Raw genomic sequence first — 23,152 nt, forward strand, 5'->3', positions numbered from 1 at the left:
AACTTAACCCTATCCCTAACCCTAACCCTATCGCAAATCTAACCCTAAACCTAAACCTAAACCTAACCCTAACCCTAACGCAAACCTAATCTTAACCCTAACCCTAAACCTTACACTAACCCTAACCCTAACAGAAACCTAACCCTAATCCTAACCCTAACCATAAACCTAACGCAAACCTAACACTAACTCTAACCCTAAACCTAACACTAACCCTAACGCAAACCTAACCCTAAACCTAACCCTATCCCTAACCCTAACACTAAGGCAAAGCTAACCCTAAACCTAACCCTAACCCTAACGCATACATAACCCTAACCCTTACCCTAAACCTAACGCAAACCTAACCCTAAACCTAACCCTAACCATAACCATAACCATAACCCTAACCCTAACCCTAACCCTACAGAAACCTAACCCTAACCCTAACCCTAACCCTAAACCTAACGAAAACCCTAACGCAAACCTAATGCAAACACTAACCCTAACCCTATCGCAAACCTAACCCTAAACATAACCCTTACCCTAAACCTAACCCAAACACTAACGCAAAGCTAACCCTAACCCTAACCCTAACCCTAACCCTAACCCTAACGCATACCTAACCCGAACACTTTCCCTAACCCTAACGCAAACCTATCCCTAAACCTAACCCTAACCCTAACCCTAACCCTAACCCTAACCCTAACCCTAACCTAACCCTAACCCTAACCCTAACCTAACCCTAACCCTAACCCTAACCCTAAACCTAACCCTAACCCTAACGCATACCTAACCCTAACACTTACCCTAACCCTAACGCAAACCTAACCCTAAACCTAACCCTAACCCTAACCCTGAATCTAACCCTAACCCTAACCTAACCCTAACCCTAACCCTAACCTAAACCTAACCCTAACCCTAACCCTAAACCTAACCCTAACCCTAATCCTAACCCTAACGCAAACCTAACCCTAACCCTAACCCTAAAACAAACCAAACCCTAACCCTAACCGTAAACCTAATCCTAACCCAAACCCTTAAGCAAAACTAACCCTAACCCTAACCATAACCCTAACCATAACCATAACGCAAACCTAACAATGACACTAACCCTAACCCTAACCCTAACCCTAACCCTAACACAAACGTAACCCTAACCCTAACCCTAACCTTATCGCAAACCTAACCCTAACCCTAAACCAAACCCTAACCCTAACCCTAACACAAACCTAACCCCAACCGTAACCCTAACCCTAACCCTAACACTAACGCTAAGCCTAACAGAAACCTAACCCTAACCCTAACCCTAACCCTAAACCTAACGCTAACCTAACACTAACCCTAACCCTAAACCTAACCCTAACCTTAACGCAAACCTAAACCTAACCCTAACCCTAACCCTAACGCAAACCTAACCGTAACCCTAACATTAACCCTAACCCTAACCCTAAACCTAATCCTAACCCTACCCCTAACACAAACCTAACCCTAACCCTAATCCTAACCCTAACCCTAACGCAAACCTAACCCTAAACCTAACCCTAACCATAATCCTAACCCTAAACCTAACCCTAACCCTAACAGAAACCTAACCATATCCCAAACCCTAACCCTAACCCTAATCCTAACACAAACCTAACACTAAACCTAACCCTAAACCTAACCATAACCCTAAAGCAAACTTAACCCTAACCCTAACCCTAACCCTAACCCTAACACTAACGCAAAGCTAACCCTAACCATAACCATAAAACAAACCTAAACCTAACCTTAACCCTAAACCTAATCCTAACACTAACCCTTACGCAAACCTAACCCTAACCCTAACCATAACCCTAACAAAACCTAAATCTAAACCTAACCCTAACCCGAAACCTAACATTAACCCTAATCCTAACCAAACCCTAACCCTAACCCTAACCCTAACCCTAACCCTACCATAACCCTAACCCTAACCCTAACCCTAACCCTAACCCTAACCCTAACCCTAACCTAACCCTATACCTAACGATAACCCAAACGCAAACTTAACCCTAACCCTAACCCTAAACCTATCGCAAACCTAACCCTAACCCTAAACCTAACCCTAACCCTAACCGTAACGAAAACCTAACCCTAACCGTAACCCTAACACTAAACCTAACCCTAACCCTAACCCTAAAAGAAACCTAACCCTAACCCTAACCCTAAACCTAACGCAAACCTAACACTAACCCTAACCCTAAACCTAACCCTAACCTAACCCTAACCCTAACGCAAACCTAACCCTAAACCTAACCCTAACCCTAACCCTAACCCTAACTCTAACCCTAACCGTAACATAACCCTAACCCTAACCCTAACCCTAACCTAAACCTAACCTTAACCATAACCCTAACCCTAGCCTAACCCTAACCCTAAACCTAATGCAAATCTAACACTAACCCTAACCCTAAGCCTAACCCTAACCCTAACGCAAACCTAAACCTAACCCTAACCCTAACCCTAACCCTATCCCTAACCCTATCGCCAACCTAACCCAAACACTAAACCAAACCCTAACCCTAACCCTAACGCAAACCTAACACTAACCCTAACCCTAACCCTAACCCTAACCATAACCCTAACCCTAACCCTAACCCTAACAGAAACCTAACCCTAAACCTAACACTAACCCTAACCCTAACGCATACCTAACCCTAACCCTAACCCTAACACTAACCCTAACCCTAACCCTAAGGCAAAGCTAACCCTCACCCTAACCCTAAAACTAACGCATACCTAACCCTAACCCTAACCCTAACCTAACCCTCACCCTAACCCTAACCCTAACCCTAACCCTAACCGTAACCTAACCCTCACCCTCACCCTAACCCTAACCCTAACCCTAACCATAACCCTAACGCAAACCTAACCCTAACCCTAACCGTAACCCTAACGCAAACCTAACCCTAACTCTAACCCTAACCCTAACACTAACCCTAAAACTAACGCAAAGCTAACACTAATCCTAACCCTAACCCTAACGCATACCTAACCCTAACACTTACCCTAACCCTAACGGAAACCTAACCCTAAACCTAACCATAACCCTAACCCTAACCCTAACCCTAACCCTAACCTAACCCTAACCCTAACCCTAACCCTAACCTAACCCTAACCCTAACCCTAAACCTAAACCTAACTCTAACCCTAACCCTAACGCAAACCTAACCCTAACCCTAAAACAAACCTAACCCTAACCCTAACCCTAAACCTAATCCTAACCCTAATCCTGACGCAAACCTAACCCTAACCATATCCATAACCCTAACCCTAACCGTAACGCAAACCTAACCCTACCACTAACACTATCAGTAACCCTAACCCTAATCCTAACGCAACCCTAACCCTAACCCTAACCCTAACCTTACACAACTTAAAGCTAAACCTAACCCTAACTGGAAAACTAACATTAACCCTAACCCTAATCTAACCCTAACCCTAACCCTATCCCTAACCCTAAACCTAACGAAAACACTAACGCAAACCTAACCCAAACACCAACCCTAACCCTTTCGCAAACCTAACCCTAACCTTAACCCTAACCCTTACCCTAACCCTAAACCTAACTCTAACCCTAACCTTAACCCTAACCCTAACCCTAACCCTAACCCTAACCCTAACGCAAACCTAACCCTAACCGTAACATTAACCCTAGCCCTAAACCTAACCCTAAACCTAACCCTAACCCTAACCCTAACGCAAACCTAACCCTAACCATAACCCTAACCCTAACCCTAACCCTAACCCTAACCTTAACCCTAACCCTAACGCAAACCTAACCCTAAACCTAACCCTAACCTTAACCCTAACCCTAACCCTAATCCTAACCCTAACGCAAAACTAGCCCTAACCCTAATATTAACCCTAACCATAAACCTGAGCCTAACCCTAAACCTAACCCTAAACCTAACCCTAACCCTATCGCATACATAACCCTAACCCTTAAATTAACCCTAACGCAAACCTAACCCTAAACCTAACCCTAACCCTAACCCTAACCCTAACCCTAACCTAACCCTAACCGTAACCCTAACCCTAACAAAACCCTAACCCTAACCCTAACCCTAACCCTAACCCTAACCCTAACGCAAACCTAACCCTAACCCTAACCCTAAAACAAACGTAACCCTAACCCTAACCCTAAACCTAATCCTAACACTAACCCTTTCGCAAACCTAACCCAAAACCTAACCATAACCCTAACCCTAACCGTAACGCAAACCTAACAATAACACTAACCCTGACCCTAACCCTAACGCAAACCTAACCCTAAACCTAACCCTAACCCTAACCCTAACCCTAACGCTAACCCTAGCCCTAACCCTAACATTAACCCTAATCCTAACCTAACCCTAACCCTTACCCTAACCCTAACCCTAACCCTAACCCTAACCCTAACACTAACCCTATCGCAACCCTAACCCTAACCCTAAACCTCACACTAAACCAAACCCGAACGCAAACCTAACCCTAACCCTAACCCTAACCCTAACCCTAACCCTAACAGAAACATAACCCTAACCCTTACCCTAACCCTAACCCTAACCCTAACCCTAACCCTAACCCTAAACTTAACACTAACCATAACCCTAACCGTAACCCTAACCCTAACGCAAACTTAACCCTAACCGTAACCCTAACTCTAACCCTAACACTAAGGCAAAGCTAACCTTAACCCTAACCCTAACTCTAACCCTAAAGCATACCTAACCTAAACCTTACCCTAACCCTAACGCAAACCGAACCCTAAACCTAAACCTAACCCTAACCCTATCCCTAACCCTAACCGTAACCTAACCCTAACCCTAACCCTAAACCTAACCTAACCCTGACCCTAACCCTAACCCTAACCCTAACCCTAACCCTAAACCTAACCCTAACGCAATCCTAACCCTAACCCTATCCCTAAAACAAACCTAACCCTAACTCTAACCCTAAACCTAATCCTAACCCTAAACCTGACGCAAACCTAACCCTAACCCTAACCCTAACCCTAACACAACCTAAAGCTAAACCTAACCCTAACTCGAAAACTAACATTAACCCTAACCCTAACCTAACCCTAACCCGAAACCTAACCCTAACCCTACCCTAACCCTAACACTAACCCTAACCCTAACCCTAAACCTAACGAAAACCCTAACGCAAACCTAACCCAAACACTAACCCTAACCCTATCGCAAACCTAACCCTAACCCTAACCCTAACCCTAACCCTAATCCTAAACCTAACCCTAACCCTAACGCAAACCTAACCCTAACCCTAACATTAACCCTAAACCTAACCCTAACCCTAAACCTAACCCTAACGAAAACCTAACCCTAACCCTAACCCTAACCCTAACCCTAACAGAAACCTAAACCTAACCCTAACCCTAACCCTAAACCTAACGCAAACCTAACACTAACCCTAACCATAAACCTAACCCTAACCCTAACACAAACCTAACCCTAACCCTAACCCTTACGCAAACCTAACCTTAACCCTAACCATAACCCTAACCCTAACAGTAACGCAAACATAACAATAACACTAACCCTAACACTAACACTAACCCTAACGCAAACCTAACCCTAACCCTAACCATAACCCTAACTCAACCTAAATCTAAACCTAACCCAAACCCGAAACCTAACATTAAGCCTAACCCTAACATAACCCTAACCCTAAACCTAACCCTACCCTAACCCTAACCCTAACCCTAACCCTAACCCTAAACATAACGAAAACCTAACACTAACCCTAACCCTAAACCTAACCATAACCCTAACTCAAACCTAACCCTAACCCTAACCCTAACCATAACCCTAACACTAACGCAAAGCTAACCCTAAACTTAACCCTAACCCTCACCCTAACGAATACCTAACCCTAACCCTTACCCTAACCCTAACGCAAACCTAACCCTAAACCTAAACCTAACCCTAAACCTAACCCTAACCCTAACCCTAAACTAACCCTAACCCTAACACTAGCCCTAACCCTAACCGTAACCCTAACCCTAACCATAACCCTAACCCTAACCCTAACACTAAACCTAGCCCTAACCCTAACCCTAACCCTAAACCCTAGCCCTAACCCTAACCCTAACCCTAACCCTAACCCTAACGCAAACCTAACCCTAACCCTAACCCTAACCCTAACCCTAACCCTAACCCTAACCCTAACCTTAACCCTAACCCTAACCCTAATCCTAACCCTAACGCAAAACTAGCCCTAACCCTAACATTAACCCTAACCCTAAACCTGAGCCTAACCCTAAACCTAACCCTAAACCTAACCCTAACCCTATCGCATACATAACCCTAACCCTTAAATTAACCCTAACGCAAACCTAACCCTAAAACTAACCCTAACCCTAACCCTAACCCTAACCCTAACCCTAACCTAACCCTAACCGTAACCCTAACCCTAACATAACCCTAACCCTAACCCTAACCCTAACCCTAACCCTAACCCTAACCCTAACCCTAACGCAAACCTAAACCTAACCTTAACCCTAAACCTAATCCTAACACTAACCCTTACGCAAACCTAACCCTAACCCTAACCATAACCCTAACAAAACCTAAATCTAAACCTAACCCTAACCCGAAACCTAACATTAACCCTAATCCTAACCAAACCCTAACCCTAACCCTAACCCTAACCCTAACCCTACCATAACCCTAACCCTAACCCTAACCCTAACCCTAACCCTAAACCTAAGCCTATACCTAACGAAAACCCAAACGCAAACTTAACCCTAACCCTAACCCTAAACCTATCGCAAACCTAACCCTAATCCTAAACCTAACCATAACCCTAACCGTAACGAAAACCTAACCCTAACCGTAACCCTAACATTAAACCTAACCCTAACCCTAACCCTAAAAGAAACCTAACCCTAACCCTAACCCTAAACCTAACGCAAACCTAACACTAACCCTAACCCTAAACCTAACCCTAAACCTAACCCTAACCCTAACGCAAACCTAACCCTAAACCTAACCCTAACCCTAACCCTAACCCTAACTCTAACCCTAACCGTAACATAACCCTAACCCTAACCCTAACCCTAACCTAAACCTAACCTTAACCATAACCCTAACCCTAGCCTAACCCTAACCCTAAACCTAATGCAAACCTAACACTAACCCTAACCCTAAGCCTAACCCTAACCCTAACGCAAACCTAAACCTAACCCTAACCCTAACCCTAACCCTAACCCTAACCCTATCGCCAACCTAACCCAAACACTAAACCAAACCCTAACCCTAACCCTAACGCAAACCTAACACTAACCCTAAACCTAACCCTAACCCTAACCCTAACCCTAACCCTAACCCTAACCCTAACCCTAACAGAAACCTAACCCTAACCCTAACCCTAACCCTAAACCTAACGCAAACCTAATACTAACACTAACCCTAAACCTAACTCTAACCCTAACGCAAACCTAACCCTAACCCTAACCCTAACACTAACACTAACCCTAACCCTAAGGCAAAGCTAACCCTAACCCTAACCCTAAAACAAACGCATACCTAACCCTAACCCTAACCCTAACCTAACCCTCACCCTAACCCTAACCCTAACCCTAACCCTAACCGTAACCTAACCCTCACCCTAACCCTAACCCTAACCCTAACCGTAACCATAACGCAAACCTAACCCTAACCCTAACCGTAACCCTAACGCAAACCTAACCCTAACTCTAACCCTAACCCTAACACTAACCCTAACACTAACGCAAACCTAACCCTAATCCTAACCCTAACCCTAACGCATACCTAACCCTAACACTTACCCTAACCCTAACGGAAACCTAACCCTAAACCTAACCATAACCCTAACCCTAACCCTAACCCTAACCCTAACCTAACCCTAACCCTAACCCTAACCCTAACCTAAACCTAACCCTAACCCTAAACCTAAACCTAACCCTAACCCTAACCCTAACGCAAACCTAACCCTAACCCTAAAACAAACCTAACCCTAACCCTAACCCTAAACCTAATCCTAACCCTAATCCTGACGCAAACCTATCCCTAACCATATCCATAACCCTAACCGTAACCGTAACGCAAACCTAACCCTACCACTAATACTATCACTAACCCTAACCCTAATCCTAACGCAACCCTAACCCTAACCTTAACCCTAACCTTACACAACTTAAAGCTAAACCTAACCCTAACTGGAAAACTAACATTAACCCTAACCCTAATCTAACCCTAACCCTAAACCTAACCCTAACCCTACCCAAACCCTAACATTAACCCTAACCCTAACCCTAACCCTAAACCTAACGAAAACACTAACGCAAACCTAACCCAAACACCAACCCTAACCCTTTCGCAAACCTAACCCTAACCTTAACCCTAACCCTTACCCTAACCCTAAACGTAACTCTAACCCTAACCTTAACCCTAACCCTAACCCTAACCCTAACCCTAACCCTTACGCAAACCTAACCCTAACCGTAACATTAACCCTAGCCCTAAACCTAACCCTAAACCTAACCCTAACCCTAACCCTAACGCAAACCTAACCCTAACCCTAACCCTAACCCTAACCCTAACCTTAACTCTAACCCTAACGCAAACCTAACCCTAAACCTAACCCTAACCTTAACCCTAACCCTAACCCTAATCCTAACCCTAACGCAAAACTAGCCCTAACCCTAACATTAACCCTAACCCTAAACCTGAGCCTAACCCTAAACCTAACCCTAAACCTAACCCTAACCCTATTGCATACATAACCCTAACTCTTAAATTAACCCTAACGCAAACCTAACCCTAAACCTAACCCTAACCCTAACCCTAACCCTAACCCTAACCCTAACCTAACCCTAACCGTAACCCTAACCCTAACATAACCCTAACCCTAACCCTAACCCTAACCCTAACCCTAACCCTAACCCTAACCCTAACCCTAACCCTAACCCTAACGCAAACCTAACCCTAACCCTAACCCAAAAACAAACGTAACCCTAACCCTAACCCTAAACCTAATCCTAACACTAACCCTTTCGCAAACGTAACCCAAAACCTAACCATAACCCTAACCCTAACCGTAACGCAAACCTAACAATTACACTAACCCTGACCCTAACCCTAATGCAAACCTAACCCTAAACCTAACCCTAACCCTAACCCTAACCCTAACGCTAACCCTAGCCCTAACCCTAACATTAACCCTAATCCTAACCTAACCCTAACCCTAACCCTAACCCTAACCCTAACCCTAACCCTAACACTAACCCTATCACAACCCTAACCCTAACCCTAAACCTCACCCTAAACCTAACCCGAACGCAAACCTAACCCTAACCCTAACCCTAACCCTAACCCTAACCCTAACAGAAACATAACCCTAACCCTTACCCTAACCCTAACCCTAACCCTAACCCTAACCCTAACCCTAAACTTAACACTAACCATAACCCTAACCGTAACCCTAACCCTAACGCAAACTTAACCCTAACCTTAACCCTAACTCTAACCCTAACACTAAGGCAAAGCTAACCTTAACCCTAACCCTAACTCTAACCCTAAAGCATACCTAACCTAAACCTTACCCTAACCCTAACGCAAACCGAACCCTAAACCTAAACGTAACCCTAACCCTAACCCTTAAACCTAACCTAACCCTAACCCTAACCCTAACCCTAACCCTAACCCTAACCCTAACGCAATCCTAACCCTAACCCTATCCCTAAAACAAACCTAACCCTAACTCTAACCCTAAACCTAATCCTAACCCTAACCCTGACGCAAACCTAACCCTAACCCTAACCTTAACCCTAACACAACCTAAAGCTAAACCTAACCCTAACTCGAAAACTAACATTAACCCTAACCCTAACCTAACCCTAACCCTAAACCTAACCCTAACCCTACCCTAACCCTAACACTAACCCTAACCCTAACCCTAAACCTAACGAAAACCCTAACGCAAACCTAACCCAAACACTAACCCTAACCCTATCGCAAACCTAACCCTAACCCTAACCCTAACCCTAACCCTAATCCTAAACCTAACCCTAACCCTAACGCAAACCTAACCCTAACCCTAACATTAACCCTAAACCTAACCCTAACCCTAAACCTAACCCTAAACCTAACCCTAACGAAAACCTAACCCTAACCCTAACCCTAACCCTAACCCTTACCCTAATAGAAACCTAAACCTAACCCTAATCCTAACCCTAAACCTAACGCAAACCTAACACTAACCCTAACCATAAACCTAACCCTAACCCTAACACAAACCTAAACCTAACCCTAACCCTTACGCAAACCTAACCTTAACCCTAACCATAACCCTAACCCTAACAGTAACGCAAACATAACAATAACACTAACCCTAACACTAACACTAACCCTAACGCAAACCTAACCCTAACCCTAACCATAACCCTAACTCAACCTAAATCTAAACCTAACCCAAACCCGAAACCTAACATTAACCCTAACCCTAACATAACCCTAACCCTAAACCTAACCCTAACCCTAACCCTAACCCTAACCCTAACTCTAACCCTAACCCTAACCTAACCCTAACCGTAACCCTAACCCTAACATAACACTAACCCTAAACCTAACCCTAACCCTAACCCTAACCCTAACCCTAACGCAAACCTAAACCTAACCTTAACCCTAAACCTAATCCTAACACTAACCCTTACGCAAACCTAACCCTAACCCTAACCATAACCCTAACAAAACCTAAATCTAAACCTAACCCTAACCCGAAACCTAACATTAACCCTAATCCTAACCAAACCCTAACCCTAACCCTAACCTTAACCCTAACCCTACCATAACCCTAACCCTAACCCTAACCCTAACCCTAACCCTAAATCTAACCCTATACCTAACGAAAACCGAAACGCAAACTTAACCTAACCCTAACCCTAAACCTATCGCAAACCTAACCCTAATCCTAAACCTAACCCTAACCCTAACCGTAACGAAAACCTAACCCTAACCGTAACCCTAACACTAAACCTAACCCTAACCCTAACCCTAAAAGAAACCTAACCCTAACCCTAACCCTAAACCTAACGCAAACCTAACACTAACCCTAACCCTAAACCTAACCCTAAACCTAACCCTAACCCTAACGCAAACCTAACCCTAAACCTAACTCTAACCCTAACCCTAACCCTAACTCTAACCCTAACCGTAACATAACCCTAACCCTAACCCTAACCCTAACCTAAACCTAACCTTAACCATAACCCTAACCCTAGCCTAACCCTAACCCTAAACCTAATGCAAACCTAACACTAACCCTAACCCTAAGCCTAACCCTAACCCTAACGCAAACCTAAACCTAACCCTAACCCTAACCCTAACCCTAATCCTATCGCCAACCTAACCCAAACACTAAACCAAACCCTAACCCTAACCCTAACGCAAATCTAACACTAACCCTAACCCTAACCCTAACCCTAACCCTAACCCTAACCCTAACCCTAACAGAAACCTAACCCTAACCCTAACCCTAACCCTAAACCTAACGCAAACCTAATACTAACCCTAACCCTAAACCTAACTCTAACCCTATCGCAAACCTAACCCTAACCCTAACCCTAACACTAACCCTAACCTTAACCCTAAGGCAAAGCTAACCCTAACCCTAACCGTAACCTAACCCTCACCCTAACCCTAACCCTAACCCTAACCGTAACCCTAACGCAAACCTAAACCTAACTCTAACCCTAACCCTAACACTAACCCTAACACTAACGCAAAGCTAACCCTAATGCTAACCCTAACCCTAACGCATACCTAACCCTAACACTTACCCTAACCCTAACGAGAACCTAACCCTAAACCTAACCATAACCCTAACCCTAACCCTATCCCTAACCCTAACTTAACCCTAACCCTAACCCTAACCCTAACCTAACCCTAACCCTAAACCTAAACCTAAACCTAACCCTAACCCTAACCCTAACGCAAACCTCACCCTAACCCTAAAATAAACCTAACCCTAACCCTAACCCTAAAACAAACGTAACCCTAACCCAAACCCTAAACCTAATCCTAACACTAACCCTTTCGCAAACCTAACCCAAAACCTAACCATAACCCTAACCCTAACCGTAACGCAAACCTAACAATAACACTAACCCTGACCCTAACCCTAACGCAAACCTAACCCTAAACCTAACCCTAACCCTAACCCTAACCCTAACGCTAACCCTAGCCCTAACCCTAACATTAACCCTAATCCTAACCTAACCCTAACCCTAACCCTAACCCTAACCCTAACCCTAACCCTAACCCTAACACTAACCCTATCGCAACCCTAACCCTAACCCTAAACCTCACCCTAAACCTAACCCGAACGCAAACGTAACCCTAAACCTAACCCTAACCCTAACCCTAACCCTAACAGAAACATAACCCTAACCCTTACCCTAACCCTAACCCTAACCCTAACCCTAACCCTAAACTTAACACTAACCATAACCCTAACCGTAACCCTAACCCTAACGCAAACTTAACCCTAACCGTAACCCTAACTCTAACCCTAACACTAAGGCAAACCTAACCTTAACCCTAACCATAACCCTAACCCTAACAGTAACGCAAACATAACAATAACACTAACCCTAACACTAACACTAACCCTAACGCAAACCTAACCCTAACCCTAACCATAACCCTAACTCAACCTAAATCTAAACCTAACCCAAACCCGAAACCTAACATTAACCCTAACCCTAACATAACCCTAACCCTAAACCTAACCCTACCCTAACCCTAACCCTAACCCTAACCCTAACCCTAAACATAACGAAAACCTAACACTAACCTTAACCCTAAACCTAACCATAACCCTAACTCAAACCTAACCCTAACCCTAACCCTAACCATAACCCTAACACTAACGCAAAGCTAACCCTAACCTTAACCCTAACCCTCACCCTAACGAATACCTAACCCTAACCCTTACCCTAACCCTAACGCAAACCTAACCCTAAACCTAAACCTAACCCTAAACCTAACCCTAACCCTAACCCTAACCCTAACCCTAACCCTAACCTAACCCTAACCCTAACCCTAGCCCTAACCCTAACCATAACCCTAACCCTAACCGTAACCCTAACCCTAACCCTAACACTAAACCTAGCCCTAACCCTAACCCTAACCCTAAACCCTAGCCCTAACCCTAACCCTAACCCTAACCCTAACCCTAACGCAAACCTAAACCTAAACCTAACCCTAACCTTAACCCTAACCCTAACCCTAATCCTAACCCTAACGCAAACCTAGCACCAAACCTAACATTAACCCTAACCATAAACCTAAGCCTAACCCTAAACCTAACCCAAAACCTAACCCTAACACTAACCCTAACCTAACCCTAACCCTAACCCTAACCCTAACCTAACCCTAACCCTAACCCTAACCCTAACCTAACCCTAACCCTAACCATAAAACTAAACCTAACCCTAACCCTAACCTTAACGCAAACCTAACCCTAACCCTAACCCTAAAACAAACCTAACCCTAACACTAAACCTAATCCTAACCCTAATCCTGACGCAAACCTAACCCTAACCATATCCATAACCCCAACCCTAACCGTAACGCAAACCTAACCCTACCACTAACACTATCACTAACCCTAAGCCTAACCCTAACGCAACCCTAACCCTAACCCTAACCCTAACCCTAACCCTAACCATAACCCTAACCCTAACGCAAACCTAACCCTAAACCTAACCCTAACCTTAACCCTAACCCTAACCCTAATCCTAACCCTAACGCAAACCTAGCCCTAAACCTAACATTAACCCTAACACTAAACCTAAGCCTAACCCTAAACCTAACCCTAAACCTAACCCTAACCCTAACACAAACCTAACCCTAACCCTAACCCTAACACTAACCATAACGCAAACCTAACCCTAAACCTAATCTAACCCTAACACTAACCCTAAACCTAACCCTAACACTAACAGAAACCTAACCCTAACCCTAACCCTAAACCTAACGCACACCTAACACTAACCCTAACCCTAAACCTAACCCTAACCTAACTCTAACCGTAACCCTAACCCTAACATAACCCTAACCCTAACCGTAACCCTAACCCTAACCCTAACGCATACCTAACCCTAACACTTACCCTAACCCTAAGGCAAACCTAACCCTAACCTAACCCTAACCCTTACCCTAACCCTAACCCTAACCCTAACTTAACCCTAACCCTAACCCTAAAACTAACCTAACCCTAACACTAACCTAAACCTAATCCTAACCCTAACCCTTACGCAAACATAACCCTAACCCTAACCATAACCCTAACCCTAACCATAACGCAAACATAACAATAACCCTAATCCTAACCCTAACCCTAACCCTAACCCTAACCCTAACCCTAACCCTAACAGAAACCTAAACCTAAACCTAAACCTAACCCTAAACCTAACGCAAACCTAACACTAACCCTAACCCTAAACTTAACCCTAACCCTAAAGCAAACCTAACCCTAACACTAACCCTAACCCTAACCCTAACACTAAGGCAAAGCTAACGTTAAACCTAACCCTAAACCTAACCCTAACGCAAACCTAACCCTAACCCTAAGCCTAAAACAAACCTAACCCTAACCCTAAACCTAACCCTAAACCTAATCCTAACCCTAACCCTGACGCAAACCTCACCCTAAACATAACCATAACCCTAACCCTAACCGTAAAGCAAACCTAAACCTAACACTAACACTAACCCTAACCCTAACCCTAACCCTAACGGAATCCTAACCATAACCCTAACCCTAACCCTAACACAACCTAAACCTAAACCTAACCCTAATTCGAAAACTAACATTAACCCTAACTCTACCCTAACCCTAACCCTAACCCTAACCCTAAACCTAAACCTAACGAAAACCCTAACGCAAACCTAATCCAAACACTAACCCTAACCCTATCACAAACTTAACCCTAACCCTAACCCTAACCCTAACCCTAACACTAACGCAAAGGTAACCCTAACCCTAACCCTAACCCTAACGCATACTTAACCCTAACACTTACCCTAACCCTAACGCAAACCTAACCCTATACCTAACCCTAACCCTAACCCTAACCCTAACCCTAACCTAACTCTAACCCTAACCCTAAAACAAACCAAACCCTAACCCTAACGCTAAACCTAATCCTAACCCTAACCCTTACACAAAACTAACCCTAACCCTAACCATAACCCTAACCCTAACCATAACGCAAACCTAAAAATGACACTAACCCTAACCCTAACCCTAACCCTAACGCAAACCTAACCCTAACCCTAATCCTATCTCAAACCTAACCCTAACCCTAAACCTAACCCTAACCCTAACCCTAACACAAACCTAACCCTAACCCTAACCCTAACCTTAACCCTAACCCTAACCCTAACGCTAACCTAACAGAAACCTAACCCTACCCCTAACCCTAAACCTAAACCTAACGCTAACCTAACACTAATCCTAACCCTAAACCTAACCCTAACCCTAACGCAAACCTAACCCTAACCCTAACCCAAACCCTAACATTAACGCAAAGCGAACCATAACCATAACCCTAAACCTAACCCTAAAACATACCTAATCCTAACCCTAACCCTAACCCTTAACCTATTCCTAACCCTAACCATAATCCTTACCCTAACCGTAACGCAATCCTAACAATAACACTAACACTAACCCTAACCCTAACCCTAACCCTAACGCAAACCTAAACCTAACCTTAACCCTAAACCTAATCCTAACACTAACCCTTACGCAAACCTAACCCTAACCCTAACCATAACCCTAACAAAACCTAAATCTAAACCTAACCCTAACCCGAAACCTAACATTAACCCTAATCCTAACCAAACCCTAACCCTAACCCTAACCTTAACCCTAACCCTACCATAACCCTAACCCTAACCCTAACCCTAACCCTAACCCTAAACCTAACCCTATACCTAACGAAAACCCAAACGCAAACTTAACCCTAAACCTAACCCTAAACCTATCGCAAACCTAACCCTAACCCTAAAATAAACCTAACCCTAACCCTAACCCTAAAAGAAACCTAACCCTAACCCTAACCCTAAACCTAACGCAAACCTAACACTAACCCTAACCCTAAACCTAACCCTAAACCTAACCCTAACCCTAACGCAAACCTAACCCTAAACCTAACCCTAACCCTAACCCTAACCCTAACTCTAACCCTAACCGTAACATAACCCTAACCCTAACCCTAACCCTAACCTAAACCTAACCTTAACCATAACCCTAACCCTAGCCTAACCCTAACCCTAAACCTAATGCAAACCTAACACTAACCCTAACCCTAAGCCTAACCCTAACCCTAACGCAAACCTAAACCTAACCCTAACCCTAACCCTAACCCTAATCCTATCGCCAACCTAACCCAAACACTAAACCAAACCCTAACCCTAACCCTAACGCAAATCTAACACTAACCCTAACCCTAACCCTAACCCTAACCCTAACCCTAACCCTAACCCTAACAGAAACCTAACCCTAACCCTAACCCTAACCCTAAACCTAACGCAAACCTAATACTAACCCTAACCCTAAACCTAACTCTAACCCTATCGCAAACCTAACCCTAACCCTAACCCTAACACTAACCCTAACCCTAACCCTAAGGCAAAGCTAACCCTAACCCTAACCGTAACCTAACCCTCACCCTAACCCTAACCCTAACCCTAACCGTAACCCTAACGCAAACCTAAACCTAACTCTAACCCTAACCCTAACACTAACCCTAACACTAACGCAAAGCTAACCCTAATCCTAACCCTAACCCTAACGCATACCTAACCCTAACACTTACCCTAACCCTAACGAGAACCTAACCCTAAACCTAACCATAACCCTAACCCTAACCCTATCCCTAACCCTAACTTAACCCTAACCCTAACCCTAACCCTAACCTAACCCTAACACTAAACCTAAACCTAAACCTAACCCTAACCCTAACCCTAACGCAAACCTAACCCTAACCCTAAAATAAACCTAACCCTAACCCTAACCCTAAAACAAACGTAACCCTAACCCTAACCCTAAACCTAATCCTAACACTAACCCTTTCGCAAACCTAACCCAAAACCTAACCATAACCCTAACCCTAACCGTAACGCAAACCTAACAATAACACTAACCCTGACCCTAACCCTAACGCAAACCTAACCCTAAACCTAACCCTAACCCTAACCCTAACCCTAACGCTAACCCTAGCCCTAACCCTAACATTAACCCTATTCCTAACCTAACCCTAACCCTAACCCTAACCCTAACCCTAACCCTAACCCTAACACTAACCCTATCGCAACCCTAACCCTAACCCTAAACCTCACCCTAAACCTAACCCGAACGCAAACCTAACCCTAAACCTAACCCTAACCCTAACCCTAACCCTAACAGAAACATAACCCTAACCCTTACCCTAACCCTAACCCTAACCCTAACCCTAAACTTAACACTAACCATAACCCTAACCGTAACCCTAACCCTAACGCAAACTTAACCCTAACCGTAACCCTAACCCTCACCCTAACGAATACCTAACCCTAACCCTTACCCTAACCCTAACGCAAACCTAACCCTAAACCTAAACCTAACCCTAAACCTAACCCTAACCCTAACCCTATCCCTAACCCTAACCTAACCCTAACCCTAACCCTAGCCCTAACCCTAACCATAACCCTAACCCTAACCGTAACCCTAACCCTAACCCTAACACTAAACCTAGCCCTAACCCTAACCCTAACCCTAAACCCTAGCCCTAACCCTAACCCTAACCCTAACCCTCACCCTAACGCAAACCTAACCCTAAACCTAACCCTAACCTTAACCCTAACCCTAAACCTAATCCTAACCCTAACGCAAACCTAGCACCAAACCTAACATTAACCCTAACCATAAACCTAAGCCTAACCCTAAACCTAACCCAAAACCTAACCCTAACACTAACCCTAACCTAACCCTAACCCTAACCCTAACCCTAACCCTAACCTAACCCTAACCCTAACCCTAACCCTAACCTAACCCTAACCCTAACCATAAAACTAAACCTAACCCTAACCCTAACCTTAACGCAAACCTAACCCTAACCCTAACCCTAAAACAAACCTAACTCTTACACTAAACCTAATCCTAACCCTAATCCTGACGCAAAGCTAACCCTAACCATATCCATAACCCCAACCCTAACCGTAACGCAAACCTAACCCTACCACTAACACTATCACTAACCCTAAGCCTAACCCTAACGCAACCCTAACCCTAACCCTAACCCTAACCCTAACCCTAACCTTAACCCTAACCCTAACGCAAACCTAACCCTAAACCTAACCCTAACCTTAACCCTAACCCTAACCCTAATCCTAACCCTAACGCAAACCTAGCCCTAAACCTAACATTAACCCTAACACTAAACCTAAGCCTAACCCTAAACCTAACCCTAAACCTAACCCTAACCCTAACACAAACCTAACCCTAACCCTAACCCTAACACTAACCATAACGCAAACCTAACCCTAAACCTAATCTAACCCTAACACTAACCCTAAACCTAACCCTAACACTAACAGAAACCTAACCCTAATCCTAACACTAAACCTAACGCACACCTAACACTAACCCTAACCCTAAACCTAACCATAAACTAACTCTAACCGTAACCCTAACCCTAACATAACCCTAACCCTAACCGTAACCCTAACCCTAACCCTAACGCATACCTAACCCTAACACTTACCCTAACCCTAAGGCAAACCTAACCCTAACCTAACCCTAACCCTTACCCTAACCCTAACCCTAACCCTAACCTAACCCTAACCCTAACCCTAAAACTAACCTAACCCTAACACTAACCTAAACCTAATCCTAACCCTAACCCTTACGCAAACATAACCCTAACCCTAACCATAACCCTAACCCTAACCATAACGCAAACATAACAATAACCCTAATCCTAACCCTAACCCTAACCCTAAACCTAACCCTAACCGTAACCCTAACAGAAACCTAAACCTAAACCTAAACCTAACCCTAAACCTAACGCAAACCTAACACTAACCCTAACCCTAAACTTAACCCTAACCCTAAAGCAAACCTAACCCTAACCCTAACCCTAACCCTAACCCTAACACTAAGGCAAAGCTAACGTTAAACCTAACCCTAAACCTAACCCTAACGCAAACCTAACCCTAACCTTAACCCTAAAACAAACCTAACCCTAACCCTAAACCTAACCCTAAACCTAATCCTAACCCTAACCCTGACGCAAACCTCACCCTAAACATAACCATAACCCTAACACTAACCGTAAAGCAAACCTAAACCTAACACTAACACTAACCCTAACCCTAACCCTAACCCTAACGGAATCCTAACCATAACCCTAACCCTAACCCTAACACAACCTAAACCTAAACCTAACCCTAATTCGAAAACTAACATTAACCCTAACTCTACCCTAACCCTAACCCTAACCCTAACCCTAAACCTAAACCTAACGAAAACCCTAACGCAAACCTAATCCAAACACTAACCCTAACACTATCACAAACTTAACCCTAACCCTAACCCTAACCCTAACCCTAACACTAACGCAAAGGTAACCCTAACCCTAACCCTAACTCTAACGCATACTTAACCCTAACACTTACCCTAACCCTAACGCAAACCTAACCCTATACCTAACCCTAACTCTAACCCTAACCCTAACCCTAACCTAACCCTAACTCTAACCCTAAAACAAACCAAACCCTAAACCTAACGCTAAACCTAATCCTAACCCTAACCCTTACACAAAACTAACCCTAACCCTAACCATAACCCTAACCCTAACCATAACGCAAACCTAAAAATGACACTAACCCTAACCCTAACCCTAACCCTAACGCAAACCTAACCCTAACCCTAATCCTATCGCAAACCTAACCCTAACCCTAAACCTAACCCTAACCCTAACCCTAACACAAACCTAACCCTAACCCTAACCCTAACCTTAACCCTAACCCTAACCCTAACGCTAACCTAACAGAAACCTAACCCTACCCCTAACCCTAAACCTAAACCTAACGCTAACCTAACACTAATCCTAACCCTAAACCTAACCCTAACCCTAACGCAAACCTAACCCTAACCCTAACCCAAACCCTAACATTAACGCAAAGCGAACCTTAACCATAACCCTAAACCTAACCCTAAAACATACCTAATCCTAACCCTAACCCTAACCCTTAACCTATTCCTAACCCTAACCCTGACGCAAACCTAACCCTAACCATAATCCTTACCCTAACCGTAACGCAATCCTAACAATAACACTAACACTAACCCTATCCCTAACCCTAACCCTAACGCAAACCTTACCCTAATCCTAACCCTAACTTTAACACAACCTAAATCTAAACCTAAACCTAACCCGAAACGTAATATTAACCCCAACCCTAACCTAACCCTAACCCTAACCCTAACCCTTACCATACCCTAACCCTAACCAAACCCTAACCCTAACCATAAACCTAACGCAAACCTAACACTAACCCTAACCCTAAACCTAACACTAAACCTAACGCAAACCTAACCCTAAACCTAACCCTATCCCTAACCCTAACAATAAGGCAAAGCTAACCCTAACCCTAACCCTAACCCTAACCCTAGCCCTAACCCTAACCGTAACCCTAACCCTAACCATAACCCTAACCCTAACCCTAACACTAAACCTAGCCCTAACCCTAACCCTAACCCTAAACCCTAGCCCTAACCCTAACCCTAACCCTAACCCTAACCCTAACGCAAACCTAACCCTAACCCTAACCCTAACCCTAACCTTAACCCTAACCCTAACGCAAACCTAACCCTAAACCTAACCCTAACCTTAAACCTAACCCTAACCCTAATCCTAACCCTAACGCAAACCTAGCCCCAAACCTAACATTAACCCTAACCCTGAATCTAAGCCTAACCCTAAACCTAACCCAAAACCTAACCCTAACCCTAACCCTAACCCTAACCCTAACCCTAACCCTAACCCTAACCTAACACTAACCCTAACCCTAACCCTAACCTAACCCAAACCCTAACCCTAACCATAAAACTAAACCTAACCCTAACCCTAACCCTACCTAAAACCTAACCCTAACCCTACCCTAACCATAACCCTAACACTAACGCAAAGCTAACCCTAACCTTAACCCTAACCCTAACCCTAACGAATACCTAACCCTAACCCTTACCCTAACCCTAACGCAAACCTAACCCTAAACCTAAACCTAACCCTAAACCTAACCCTAACCCTAACCCTAACCCTAACCCTAACCCTAACCCTAACCCTAACCTAAACCTAACCCTAACCCTAGCCCTAACCCTACCGTAACCCTAACCCTAACCATAACCCTAACACTAACCCTAACACTAAACCTAGCCCTAACCCTAACCCTAACCCTAAACCCTAGCCCTAACCCTAACCCTAACCCTAACCCTAACCCTAACGCAAACCTAACCCTAACCCTAACCCTAACCCTAACCTTAACCCTAACCCTAACGCAAACCTAGCCCTAAACCTAACCCTAACCTTAAACCTAACCCTAACCCTAATCCTAACCCTAACGCAAACCTAGCCCCAAACCTAACATTAACCCTAACCCTGAATCTAAGCCTAACCCTAAACCTAACCCAAAACCTAACCCTAACCCTAACCCTAACCCTAACCCTAACCCTAACCCTAACCTAACACTAACCCTAACCCTAACCCTAACCTAACCCTAACCCTAACCCTAACCATAAAATTAAACCTAACCCTAACCCTAACCCTAACGCAAACCTAACCCTAACCCTAACCCTAAAACAAACCTAACCCTAACCCTAAACCTAATCCTAACCCTAATCCTGACGCAAACCTAACCCTAACCATATCCATAACCCTAACCCTAACCGTAACGCAAACCTAACCCTACCACTAACACTATCACTAACCCTAACCCTAACCCTAACGCAACCCTAACCCTAACCCTAACCCTAACCCTAACCCTAACCCTAACCTTGACCCTAACCCTAACGCAAACCTAACCCTAAACCTAACCCTAACCTTAACCCTAACCCTAACCCTAATCCTACCCCTAACGCAAACCTAGCCCTAAACCTAACATTAACCCTAACACTAAACCTAAGCCTAACCCTAAACCTAACCCTAAACCTAACCCTAACTCTAACGCAAACCTAACCCTAACCCTAACCCTAACACTAACCATAACGCAAACCTAACCCTAAACCTAATCTAACCCTAACACTAACCCTAAACCTAACCCTAACACTAACAGAAACCTAACCCTAACCCTAACCCTGAACTTAACGCAAACCTAACACTAACCCTAACCCTAAACCTAACCCTAACCCTAACCTAACTCTAACCGTAACCCTAACCCTAACATAACCCTAACCCTAACCCTAAACCTAACCCTAACCCTAACCCTAACCCTAACGCATACCTAACCCTAACACTTACCCTAACCCTAAGGCAAACCTAACCCTAACCTAACCCTAACCCTAACCCTAACCCTAACCCTAACCTAACCCTAAACCTAACCCTAAACCTAACACTAACCCTAACCCTAACCCTAACCCTAACGCAAACCTAACCCTAACCCTAACCCTAAAACTAACCTAACCCTAACACTAACCTAAACCTAATCCTAACCCTAACCCTTACGCAAACATAACCCTAACCCTAACCATAACCCTAACACTAACCATAACGCAAACATAACAATAACCCTAATCCTAACCCTAACCCTAACCCTAACCCTAACCCTAACCCTAACACTAACCTAACCCTATCCCTAACCCTAACCCTAACCTAACCCTAACCCTAACCCTAACCCTAACCCTAACCCTACCCTAACCCTAAACCTAACCTTATTTCTTATCCTAAACCTAACGAAAACCCTAACGCACACCTAATCCAAACACTGACCCTAACCCTATTGCAAACCTAACCCTAACCCTAACCCTAACCCTAACCGTAACCCTAAACCTAACCCTAACGCAAACCTAACCCTAACCCTAACCCTAACCCTAACCCTAACCCTAACAGAAACCTAAACCTAACCCTAACCCTAAC

Source organism: Rhinolophus sinicus, chromosome 1, assembly GCF_057876585.1.
Source record: "Rhinolophus sinicus isolate RSI-liver-muscle chromosome 1, RSI-T2T, whole genome shotgun sequence".
NCBI lineage: Eukaryota > Metazoa > Chordata > Mammalia > Chiroptera > Rhinolophidae > Rhinolophus > Rhinolophus sinicus.